Source organism: Nycticebus coucang, chromosome 20 (assembly GCF_027406575.1).
Source record: "Nycticebus coucang isolate mNycCou1 chromosome 20, mNycCou1.pri, whole genome shotgun sequence".
Taxonomy (NCBI): Eukaryota; Metazoa; Chordata; class Mammalia; order Primates; family Lorisidae; genus Nycticebus; species Nycticebus coucang.
The window spans coordinates 54,973,654-54,987,131 of record NC_069799.1 but is presented as its reverse complement, the minus strand read 5'-3'; the positions used below and the strand labels follow the sequence as shown (position 1 = coordinate 54,987,131).

General features: G+C 42.2%; 1 long non-coding RNA gene across 1 annotated transcript; it reads right to left on the bottom strand.

Moving 5' to 3' along the window:
• Positions 1 to 7: 7 nt before the first annotated feature.
• On the bottom strand, positions 8 to 12,132 carry LOC128572340 (uncharacterized). Its single transcript, XR_008376177.1, has 3 exons — positions 11,809 to 12,132; positions 2,182 to 2,381; positions 8 to 438 (listed from the first exon to the last, which is right to left on the bottom strand). It is a non-coding gene; the product is annotated as an uncharacterized LOC128572340 (long non-coding RNA).
• Between the last annotated feature and the right edge of the window lie 1,346 nt (positions 12,133 to 13,478).

Sequence of the window (13,478 nt, the reverse complement as noted above, 5' to 3'; positions counted from 1 at the left end):
TCTGCTTTAACAGTTCTGGTTGGAGGTGATAGAAACCCCTGCGTGCCACCAGAGAGGAGAATTTTGTTATAACAAAGAGGTAGTGGGAGCTCATAGAACCAAAGGTCAGGAATACAACTGTATTTCTAGAACAAACTAGGACCAGCGAGTGGAACGCTGCGGAGAAACCAGGAAGAAGTTATCTTCTTCATAATCGTGTCTTTCTCTAGACTAGATGTCTCTGTTTCGTGATCTCTGTGGCAGATGACATCCAAGTCTGGGAGAAGTCAGATTATTGGTAGGTTCTTGGGTACAACTCCATACTCCTCAGGGAAGGAGTCTGTTAGCCTGCGTTGGGCCCTTCATCACTGTGATCCAAGCAGCTGGCCAGGTGGAAGGTGCATTTGCCAGAGGAGAAACTCCGCAGTGGGGAGGCGGCCATGTGCGGAGCACTCCATGCTGGGATGTAATTGGGGTCGTGGACATGTGTATCTACTTATAAAAGAAGGTGAGTGTAATCTAACACAAAGGAAATTTTCATTATGCTTATTATACATGGGGCTACAAATTTTGTGTAGAAGGTTAGGAATTTCAAGTACCTCACGAGATTTCTTCTGAGAGAAATCAGTAAGGTTTCATCCTGCCTCTTTAAAAAATCAGCTGAATTTAAGAGTCATACCTGTTTTTTAAACAGCTTTATGTAGGTGTAATTAATACACATTCTACTGTGTATGTTTAAAGTGTATGATTTGAAAAGTTCGGGTATACACCCACGATCATCACCATGTGCTGTTCTGTAGTATACAAGCGTCACAGTTTGTTGATCCATGCACCTGCGCCCAGACATGTCTCACTATTAGCTTGCTGGTCAGTAAAGTGGCCTGCTGAGTCCATAGATGAGGTTCTGGACCACCTGGCTGAGTTGTGGGAATGGTCGTATCCCCTGGACTCTGGGCAGAGCCTAGCAGAAGAGGTGCCTCAGTGCTTGGTAACCCAGGTTTCTGGAGTAGGTGTGGGGTTTCATCTTTATTTGCCCTAGTCTACTAGCTTCCTCTCCCTCCACGCCCAAGTCGCCTAGAAAACTGCCTCAAAACAAGATACTGATATTTTATTTGGGAGGTGCAAACCCAAGGCATTGGGAGTAAGAAAGCAGAAATGAGGCAGAAGAGAATGATTGGTAATAACAGTGATGTTGTGCCAAGCTGGGCACTGCTGCATGATCCCTCTGGAAGAGGCACAGCAGGTGTGTCCACCAGCTACTCGGTCAGGACCATGAGGGGGGCCCTCCCCTTGGGCTGTAGGGTTGTGGAGAAATGTCCTGCAGAATTCAACGGAGGGGAGAAGAGGGAATTCATCTGCCTCGCTCTCCTATCTGGAGTGTCCCATTTGTCTAGTTTTGCCCCATGGGTGTTAACCTCCCCACACATCCGGGTTGCTAGTGGCAACATGGAATGCCAAATCCCAAAACCTGTGGGAGGACATTTCATCCAGGTTGGGAAGTGGTGGGGACAGAAATTCTTGGCACATGGCCCGTGAATGCCAGAGAGAGCCTGATTTGATGAATATGGCCCTGGCCAATACAGTCCAAGGCAGGTTTTCTTACTTTGCAGAAGAGAGAAACAAGCTGTAGTGATCAAAGATCTTTCCCAAGGTTACTTGCCAAATTCAAGGTTTGGGACAATCTGGCTCTGGAAATTGTGGTAGACTAAGATAAAGAAAGACCTGGGATTTTATAGCAGGCAAAGGAGTCACTGAAGGGATGCAAGCTGGGGAGTAACATGACAGAGTTTTCTAGCAAAGCTCCCATTCCCTACTGTGCTCCATCTTCCCAGGTCGTAGGTGGCCCCAGAGAGCTTAGGACGTCCAAGACAGTATTTGTGGGGTTTGAGGAGTTTGATCTGGGCTTCAACACTGCCTCATAATCTCTGTCTTCATCTAAACCTACACCTACCAAAGAGATGAGTTGTTCAGAAGCAGGATTTGGGTAGAGAAGCCAAATGAGGGGAAGAGATTGACCTGCAGGCCGGGGCCAAGAGGACCGTCCATCTCTGTCACCGTGGCATCTACTGATGGATCTCATGAGTTGTAGACCACTCTGATCACGTCTGTTTGTGCACGTGTAACCACATACATCATCCAGACTCTTCAGAAGGAAATTAAGGCCACCTTCAGCATTCCCACCCATATGTACGGGGCCTCTACCTGCACAGGTGGATGTGTCGCTTGCCTCTGGCTCAGCTCCTCAGCCTCCTGCTCCATCCCAGCCTGAGATTGGCTACACATCAACTCCATGGGGTCCAGAACAACCTAGATTAGGTGTGAGACCAGCCTCCGCACCATCACGCCTGAGATTTGGGGGAGGATTTGGAGACCCAAAGCTGTAGTTATCCTTGAGGACTCTTCTGCAACAGAAACAAATACAATTTGAGTTCTATAGTAACAAATAATCCATGCCCTCCAAAGTGGGATAGGTTGTCTTCTCCTTTCTAATTAAATCGCCTTATTTTGGTACATGATGTATAATTCAAAAATCAGGATACTTCATACCTTTCATATTCTGTTTAAATCACAGGTGATCGGATTTGGGGATTCTTTCTGACACTGGATCTAGTCCCCATAGGAGATGAGAGAGAAGCCAAGTATGTATGGACGATTTCTGTGGAGTTGGTGGATAGATAGGAGACACTCCACATTGTTTAAGGATGTACGCAAGGATCAAATAGATCGTCATAAGGCAATATTGATATCTACCATGTTGGGCATCCCCATGCCAATCCCTATGCTAACTACTTTGTTAAAAACATTAATATTCTAGGTGTGAGTGGCTCACGCCTGTAATCCTACCACTCTGAGAGGTAGAGGGGGGTGGATCACCTGAGCTCAGGAGTTCAAGACCAGCCTGAGCAAGAGTGAGACCCTATCTCTACTAAAAATAGAAAATCAACTGGCCAGATGTCATGGTGGACGCCTATAGTCCTAGTTACTCAGGAGGCAAGAGGATTGCTCAAGCCCAAGAGTTTGAGGTTGCCGGGAGGCATAGTGACCCCATAGCACTCCACCAAGAGTGACAAAGTAAGACTCTGCCTCAAAAAACAAAAAACATTAATATAAACTTACTTTTCTACAACCACATTTATTGATTTATTTACTTGATAATTTACTAACTTTTGTGACAGAGTCTCGCTTTGTCACCATGGGTAGAGTGCTGTGGCCTCATAGCTCACAGCAAGCTCAAACTCATGGGCTCAAGGAATCCTCCTGCCTCAGCCTCCCAAGTAGCTGGGACTACAGGTGCCCGCTACCTGTCCACCTAGTTTTTCTATTTTTAGTAAAGATGGGATCTCACTTTTATTCAGGCTGGTCTTGGAATCCTGGGCTCAAGCAATCCACCCACCTTGGCCTCCCAGAGTGCTAGGATTATAGATATGAGCACTGTGCCTGGCTTTCTACAACCACCTTATGAAGGTAAATGTATTTATTACTATTTTAAATGGAGACAACAGAGCAGGGAAGTGACCTGTCCAATGTTGTAAGATTAGCATATGGCAGAGCCAGGATTTAAAACAGGGACATTTGATTCTAAAGCTGCTAACCACCACGGAGAAAATCCAAGAAACTTCAGCTCTGACTTCCTCTTCTCCTATTAGGAGAATGAAAGGGAAATGAAAGAATTTCTTCAAGATATGCTTTGCCCAAAAAGGAAATTCAAGGAATGCCTAGGCATAATGGAAGTCACTTGGCTAGCAAAGACAGTTTGGATTCAAAACAGGGGCCCTGTCTCTCAGAAGAGGGGGTGAGAGAAGGCTTAGGGAAAGATTTCCCATTCAGAGGGAATTCTGAGCTGTATTCCTGACTGAGCTAAATCGGGAGTCTAAATCTCTCTGCCTGAAAATACAAGCAAACGAGAACAGTGACTCCTTTTAAAATGTTTCTTCTTTTAATTTCTTCCTCATCAATGTTATATCATTTCCTTTTTTGTGAATTTATAACTTAACATAAAGTGCATAAAACAGTGTGTGCAATTTACAAATCAAGTGAACATCTGTACCCACCCACCAGTTGTTTCTAAAATTTCTCCCTGGAAATGGCCCGCTTCCTGTGTTTGTGGTTACTACCCTCATTCAAGAGCACTTGGGCCTTTGTTACACATCCAGGTGTTTCTCAGGGTGAGATGAGAGCTATGATTGGTCCTTCTCAAAACCAACAGAATGTCCCAATGTGGGTCTGGATGAGGGGACACAAGGCTGCCTACAGAGGCTCCTCCTGTGTCAATTCCCTCTTATTTTTTGCACTCTGTTCTTACTTAGATCTTAGTTCCATCAGAGCGCCATGCTTCCTTTCATTCTTTGTAAATTGCTTTTCCTGGAATATTCTTTCTGTTTCACACAGATAACCCCCCGCTTATCCTTTGGGTATCTGTTTAAAAACAATAACTCCTTTAGAGAAGTCAGCCCTCATCCCCTGTTCCAGATCATTGCCCTGCCCTCACTCAACTCTCTCTTGCATCTCCATACTTTTATAATTTTGTCTGACTCTGATGAATGTTTCAGCCCAGGAGACTGAACACTGGGAGGGCAGGGACTGAGTCTTTTTCATATACCGTTCACTTTTCAGCACCTATCACAATGTTTAGCCCAGAGTAGGTATGCCCTAAATATTTGCCCAATGTACAAATGAATGGGGAAAAGTTAGACTTACGAGGTAGTGTGGATTATAATGAAGCCTCTCCCAATAACTGACATGTGATCTTAAACAGAGTATAGAAATATCTCTTGACCTCAGTTTCTTCTACTGAAAGATAACAAGATCGAAGTAATTATTTTTTTTATTTTTTGTGGAGACAGAGTCTCACTTTATGGCCCTTGGTAGAGTGCCTCCCGAGTAGCTGGGACTACAGGCGCCCGCCACAACAGCTATTTTTTGGTTGCAATTCAGCCAGGGCCGGGTTTGAACCCGCCACCCTCGGTATATGGGGCCGGCGCCTTACTGACTGAGCCACAGGCGCTGCCCTTACCCCTTTCAGTTATGAAGTTACTTGATCACACTCTTGCTTCCTGATTGAAAAAATACAATGTTGTAAAGCACTCGGAAAAGCAAATACTTTGTACATGTAAATAGTGACATAGCAGTTTCTAATACTATCTAACAAGAGGTCTACATTAGCTAAGAATTTTTTAAAACATGGAATGGAAAATTTATAATGTAAGCAATCATGGAGAACACAGTTTGCAGGAAAACAGTAGCGACAAAATATGTAGTCAGTAAATGAGTGGGTCTGGGGTTTCTTTGCTTTTTTTTCCTTCTCGTGCTTTCTCCTCTTCCTCACTCTTCTTTCCTTCCCCTTTTTTTCTCTTTCCTGTTCTTTCCCTCCTCCTTCTCCTGGTCCTTCGTTTCTCATCCTTCTCTTTCTTTCTGTGATTTTTCCCTCTTTCTTGCTATGTGCAAGGAAGGCTGAAGAGTCTTGCCCTTCTCTTCTCTTCCTCATTATTTGGTCATTTGGCTTTTAACAAAGAACTCCGGAGGAGTATAAACATAGGAAGAGAAGCACGGGTGAAGGCTGTTGTTACTATTATTATTGTTTCAGGTTCATTGAGGGTACAAAGAATTAGGTGACACTGTTTGCATTTGTTTAGGTAAAGTCTTTCTTACAGTTGCGACCTGCCCCCCAAGATGTGTGTGCCATACCCCAAAACCCCCCATCCTACTCCCCCCCCAGCTCCCCATTCCCCACCTTGAATTGATTTGAGCTTTTCTCTTATGAGGGTGCATTAGATCATCTACTGGCTTCATATTAGAATTGAGTACATTGGATTCTTGCTTCTCTATTCTTGTGATACCTTACTGAGAAGAATGTGTTCCGACTCCATCCAGGTTAATACAAAAGATGCAGAGTCTCCATCTTTTTTAATGGCCGAATAGTATTCCATGGTGTACACATACCACAGCTTGTTAATCCTTCCTGGGTTGTTAGACATTTAGGTTGTTTCTACATTTGGGGGATTGTAAATTGAGGTGTGATAAACAATCCAGTGCAAATGTCCTTATGATAAAAAGATTTTTTTTCGGGCGGCGCCTGTGGCTCAGTGAGCAGGGTGCTGGCCCCATATGCTGAGGGTGGCGGGTTCAAACCCAGCCCCGGCCGAACTGCAACAAAAAAATAGCCGGGCGTTGTGGCGGGTGCCTGTAGTCCCAGCTACTCGGGAGGCTGAGGCAGGAGAATCGCCTAAGCCCAGGAGTTGGAGGTTGCTGTGAGCTGTGTGATGCCACGGCACTCTACTGAGGGCAATAAAGTGAAACTCTGTCTCTACAAAAAAAAAAAAAAAAAAAAGATTTTTTTTTTCTTCTGGGTAGATGCCTAGTAATAGGATTGCAGAATCAAATGGGAGGTCTAATTTGAGTTCTTTGAGGATTCTCCATACGTCCCTCCAAAAAGGTTGTATTAGTTTGCAGTCCCAGTGAATGTTGTTTTTTAAGAATCTCATACTCTACTGACTGAGCTGGCTGGGTAGACTAAACACTGGTTTTTATAAAGTGCTTTTCCAGGCAGGGCATGATGGCTCATGCCTATAATCCTACCACTCTGGGAGGCTCAGGGGCAGAGGAGCCCTTGAGCTTAGAAGATTGACACCAGCTTGAGCAAAGTGAGACCCTAGCCCCACTAAAAATAGAAAAATTAGCTGGGCATTGTGGCAGATGTCTGTAGTTCCAGCTGTTCTGGAGGCTGAAACAGGAGGATCCGCTTGAACCCTAGAGTTTGGGGTTGCTGTGAGCTAAGGCTGATGCCATGGCACTCCAGCCTGGAGCAACTAGCAGGGTGAAACTCTGTCTCCAAAAAAAGTGCTTTTCAAAATGTTATTTTCTTCTCTGTGATGAAATCTGATTCTGTGGCATGGAGAAAAATGTACAACTTGTCACTACTCCCTCCTCCCCTTTACAAACAGAATATCTCTTTTTATCTATTTTAAGCTTCAGGGGCCCACGTTATTTTCTAGCCAGTTAGTGTGTGTCCTGTAGATGGCAGAATAGCATTTCATTTCATGCTTGTGACTCCTCTTGACCATTTAATGGAAGATTTCCTCTTGCAAAAAGTTTTTAGCTATTTGGTTACTGAACACATGTTTAAATTTCTTTTTTGTAGGTAACATCTTACCAATTCAAAGTCACAGGAAGGATGGGCTAAGGTACATTAGTAAAAAAATCTAAATAATACAATTTTTTAAAAAATATATAATTTTTAAAAATTTAAAATGTTTGATGGCTTGATGTTTCTATACTATTGCTAATTATCATGCCACAATTTAGTTCCCATTAGACTGGATTTAATGGGTAGATAAGACTTGTTAATTGACTTTTATTTTTTCTTTGGAGGCAGAGTCTTACTTTGTCACTCTTGGGAGGTAGAATGCTGTGGTATCACAGCTCACAGCAACCTCAAACTCGTGGGCTCAAGCAATTCTCCTGCCTTAGCCTCCCAAGTAGCTGGGACTACAGGTGCCTGCCACAAAGCCTGGCTATTTTTTAGAGACAGGGTCTTGCTCTGGCCTAGGCTGGTCTCAAACTGCTGAGCTCAGGCAATGCACCTCCTTGGCCTCCCAGGGTGCTAGGATTTCAGGTGTGAGCCACCGCACCTCTACTCAATGAATGTTGCTGGAGTCCTCAAAAGTTCTCTTGTTATGTAGGTGAAATATGCTGTTACCTTTGCCCCTGTGTTGCAGATTTGTTTACTGACTTTTTCTTCCCATAGAAATTTCAAAAATAAACTTTAGAATAGACTTGATATAGTTAGGAAGTAGTTTGTATCAGTGACATCAGAAAGATGGGATTTTTATCAGGTCTTTTACACAATCATCATTTATTTATAAGAGTTTATGATATTATGAAGTATCATCTCTGACTATAGTTGCCATTGGGATCTATTAGTTTTCTTCCATCTCCCAACAACCTATTCTACCAGGGAATACGTTTTCCATGTAACAGATGCTAGAAAATACTTAAGAATTTGATTTGAATTCAGGTCACACAACTTTGATCTGAAGGAGATGCACCCCAGAGTTGAAATTTAACCTTGCTTCCCAAAAGGGATCACCTCCCACAAAAATACTTGGATCTCATGTTTCCCAAAATGAAAATCACTTTTTTTTTAGCCACTAATATGGGAGTGAAGTAACAAAGACTAATTCCTGAATTGTGGAGTTACCTAGATTGAGGTCTGAGTCGTGTGTGCTTTGTTTTAGGAAACAGACAAAAGTAGTGATTTGGGCTTTCTCATCAGCCTCTGATAATTTTGCCTCAGACTGAATGCTGTCATCATGCTGTGTGTAACAATGTTTCAGTCAACAATAGATGACATAGACAAGGATGGTCCCATAAAACTATAATGGTGCAAAAAAAATTCCAATTGCCTAGTGACATTGTGGCCAGTGTAATGTCTAAGTGCAAAGTATCATTCACATGTTTGTGGTGATGCCACTGAAAACAGACCTGCAATAGCAGACCTATAAATGTGTAGCCCACAAAATTATATATAGTACATAATACTTGATAATGGTCATATATGACTGTGTTTCTAGCTTATGTGCTTACTATATGACACATTTTATTGGTTCTGGAGGCTGCGACGTTCAAAAGCATGGTGCTGGTGTTTTGTGAAGACCTTCCTACTGGGTCATGACGTGGGCAGATGTCATGATGTCAGGTAGAAAGAACAAGTACAAGAGAGCTGGAGAGAGTTTGCTTTTATAACAAAGCCACTCCCTTGACCATGAACCCACTTCCTTTATAGCAACATTAATCCATCAGGAGGGCTGAGCCTGCGTTAACCCATCAATCTATTCATGAGCTCAAAGGGATTAAGTTTCCAACCTAGGAGCTTTTGAGGGAGGTGTCCAAGTCCTCATTGCCGTGGCTTCTAAGAGAAGCTTGCCAAGGAATCTGGGGCCGAGGTGAGGTTCAGAGGGGGAGAGGATGTGATGATTGATGAGCTGTTTTCTGTCATGGCAGAAGAATTGGGAGAACAGCAGGTGCACCAGGCGTTTGCCTTCTCTGCTAGGCTCTGCCTGTCATATCAGTGGAATTTTAAGTTCATTTCTTCAAAGGAATTTAGCAATGCTTGCGTTTAGACTGCAGAATTAGATTCCGCCATTAAGAGGTCATTTCAGGCCTGTGCTGCTAATAAGTTAGGCCAGAGATGAGCAATTTCAAATTTCTAATCTCTTTATGCTTTTCAAAATGCTTTGCCAGGCTTTTCTGCAGTTGTATGAAATTTTTTTTTCCCAAGCTGGCATGCAGTTATGGGGTATTACCTGAGAAAAATACTTTATTACACATTTTAAGAATCAGCAGCATGGATTCTTTTCAACTGGGGCATTTATTTGTTAATTTCAACAATAGCTACTTAAAAACCAGTGTGCAGCATGACACTTTGTTAGCTACAGGAGTTTCAAGGACCGGGAGGAAAAGAATTCTTGCCCTTCTGGATTTAAGTTTCTCCAAAATTACTTTGTTGAATGGATCTTCTATGTGCTCTTACTATGGCCACCTCTTATTCTAGGCAGCAGGGACTAAAACAAAGTTGCCATTTTTAGGAGCTTTCATTTTAGGAGGAAGGGAAAGTGAGTAAATATGGTGCGTAGTACCTGTGATGCCTACTGTAGAGAAAAGCAGGATAAAGTGAAAAGAAGTGAAAGGCTATTCAGGGAAGATATCTCTCCAGATTTTTAAAAGTTTAAGTGGAGAGATGAATGGAATGAAGGAAAATGACATGAAAACTCATAGGAGGGGTGCAGAGAGTAACAAAGGGAAAAGTCATGAATCTTATATAAGTCAAAAAGTCATGAAAGATCTTCAGGCTTGGACGTTGTGAGAGCGATGACCACTGAACAGGCTGCATGACTCAAGTCCATCGGAGCTGTAGCCAGATACCAAGTCATAGTAAGGACTTTGGGCTTTATTCAAAATGTTTGCAGAGACACTGATTTTAGAGAGTTGTAAACAGGAGAGTGATGTAACCTCAATTTGTTTTAAAATATTCCATGACAGAGCATAGGCTAGGGAGAAAACTATGGTAAAGAGACGAGAAAAATAAAACTCTTCCTTAAAGAGTTATAAGAATTATTATAAAATTACACATTTTTGTATCTTTATAAACAACTCTAATAATTTTCAAAGATTAAAACTTCCTTTAAAAAATTCCAAACTAGTTAACTTTTATCTTGTGTTGCCTAATGTAACTCAAATATGTATATTTCATGAGACATTTTAGCATTTAAAAGCCAATGATTTCTTTTTTTTTTTAAGTTTATTTATTTATTTATTTATTTATTTATTTTTGCAGTTTTTGGCCAGGGCTGGGTTTGAACCCACCACCTCCGGCATATGGGGCCAGCGCCCTACTCCTTTGAGCCACAGGAGCTGCCCAAAGCCAATGATTTCTTAATTTAGTTATTAAGACACACAAAAGGAACACCCAGGCCACATTGGCCAGATTCTACACAAACCCTGCAATGCTGCTTAATTTGAAATTACTGCTGGCACAAGAAAATATGGACCTCAGGGATAGGAGGGATATGCCTACATCTGGGGTTTGAAGGTCCAGTTTGAATAGAAGAATATTTTTATATATACAAATAGATTTGAGTATATTAATAATATTGTTTGACCTTCAAGTTGGAAATAAAAATAGAAGATTTCCTCACAGTGGTATTTAATGGGGATTGAGTGGTTTGTCATCAGTGTTGTTTGCGATCATTTTTGGTTCTTCCCTCTCCTGGACACACAGAAATATTGAACTTCCTGACCCCTTGTGGTTGGGCAGCAATGTAAGCAGTTCTGAAAACGTGTTGACAGTGGAAATGATATCTGTCACTTCTGGGCCAATCTTTAATTGGAATGTAACACCTTCCAGAACTCTCTGTTTGCTGGCATGACCAACATGTGGGTTAGTGTTCCTCAGCCAGCCAGAGTCTCTGAGTGACAACAAGAAACACATTCTCCCTGTTCCTCCACCACATTCTCATTATCCCAGCTGGGAAGGATGCGTAGCAGGAGTAGAAATTGAATCTTGGTAGTTTTATGCCACTTAAAATTTAAGGTGGTTTGTAACTCAGTATAACCTAGCCCCTGATATAGGCAACAAAGTTCTCTAGGAGAAGAAATATCATCTAAATGCCATTGCTAATAAATCATCATGTTTTCACTCAAATTTGCTAATAGGCCATTTCATTTATCCAAAGATGTTTTGGCAGTGCAATATCAGATGGAATTTTAAAAACTGAGCAACTCCTATTAAGAAATTAACTAATTGTTAATGGTATACAAGGGATATTTGTATGTTGAACTTTAATCCAACAGAAATAAAAATGAAGGACTCATGAGAAAACGGAAGATGGACATATCTATGTTATTGCTGCATTTCAGTATTTGTATTAATTTTTATTTATAAATTATTCATAGTACTAACGTTTATTAGACATAAATTCCTGCTTTTTAAGATATGATTTAAAAAAAAAATTAACGGGCAGTGCCTGTGGCTCAAAGGACTACGGCACTGGCCCCATATGCCGGAGGTGGTGGGTTCAAGCCCAGCCCCAGCCAAAAACTGCAAAAAAGAAAAAGAAATTAACTAGGAAATATATATTATATACAACATATGTAGCATAGCTCTAGATATCCGAAGACAGGCTATCCTTCCTACTTTATAGATGACTACACATAACGGACCTACTGTAGGTTTTATTTATTGATTCTTCACCATCTTCCATCATCTATTGCCTTATTCAAACATCCACATTAAAACATCACGAGTACCAAGCCTAGGGTTTTAAAACTTACCTGATTCTCAGCACGAAAGTGATCTTTATTAGCCTAACCTTGAAAAAAGGAAAACCTTCAACAAACTAAAAGAATCGAAATAAGATAACCCAAAATAAGGTAGCTTGGAATGACAGCAGTGGTGAGCAGCCTGCGATGACTCCCGCCTCCTGACACTCAGGCCCTTGTGTCATCTCTTCTCCTTGAGTGTGGACTGGACTTAGTGTTCATTCTAATGAACAGCATATGACAGATGACAAAGAAGGCTGTCACTTCTGAGATTAGGATCCAAAAGACAGTGGCTCCCATTCCTGGCTCTTCTCTCCCGTTATCTCGCTCACTTGCTCTGAGGGATGCCAGCTGCTTAATGGAAAGATATGTGTGTGAAGAACTGAGAAAGAACCTTGACCCTCAGCCAGGGAGGAACTGAGGCCTTTGCAGTCCACAGCCAGTGAGGAACCAAATTCTGCCAATAGCCACGTGACAGGGCTTGGAAGTGAGTCATCCCCGCAACTGACCTTCCAGGGTGTGCCCATCCTCCACACCAGCAGAACTCGCAGCCTCAGCAAAGACCTTGAACTAGAGGCACACAGCCAAATTCCTGACCCACAGAAACAGATAATCAACGTTTGCTGTTTCAAGCTGCTACGTTGAGTGGTAACGTATGTAGAAATAAATAAATAATACAGTATCTTAAGTACACCCTGGAGCACAACACCAAAGATATAAATGCAAAGCTCTCAGTTTCTGAGAACGTATTTTATAATAAGTGCTCTAAATTCAGCCACCCATAAGGAAATAGTCCTTTTAGCTAAACCTCAAGACGATGTTTTGAAAAGCAGAACTGCTTGATAACTGCGGTGGAGACTGTTCCCACCCACCCATATCCAGGCCTTTCTCTGCATTTCTTCTCAGGGTCTTTCCAGCTGGAGTGGCCATGTGACCAGCTCTGTCCCCTGCACCATAAGTGGTAGTAAACTATTTTACACTTGGGTTGATTTCTTCACCCTATATTCTGGCTAAACTTTAAACTGGAAAATGATGGGGACCCCCCCCAACAGATGGAAGAGTCATATGACAAGAGGGAGAAATGAATTCATGTTCTTTTAAGCACTAAGATTTCAGGTTTTGTTTGTTACTATAATGTAAGCATCATGCCCTGGCTAGTCTGTCCAGCCACAGTCTCAGTGCAAAGGTCATTGGAATATTCGTTTGTGAGCATTCTGACTGTTTTCTTATCTGGGAGGACAGTATCACCAGTCCAATTTGTAGAGGCGAGCTCTCTGTGCATTTTCATTATTCCCCTTCGTGAAAAAACTTTTTTCCTCCTCCATGGTGGTCTGGCTACACAGTCCAGGGGGCCTGTGTCATTGTGCCCATGGAAATTGCTGCTACTTGCAGATTCTCCTAATTGGCCATCTAAGTCCGACGGCCAGTTTATTTATTTAGAGACTTCTGCGCGCCTCCACCCCCTTCAGCTCTTTAGAAAATGACAGATGGCAAGAGTATGTGCTTTAATAAGGAACCACATACTTTAATGAAAAACTGGCTGAGCATAGTGGCTCATGCCTGTAATCCCAGCACTTTGAGAACTGCTTGAGGCTGAGAGTTCAAGACTAGCCTGGGCAACATATTGAGACACCCTCCCATCTTTACAGAAAAAAAAAGTGATTAAAAAAAAAAAAGGAGGA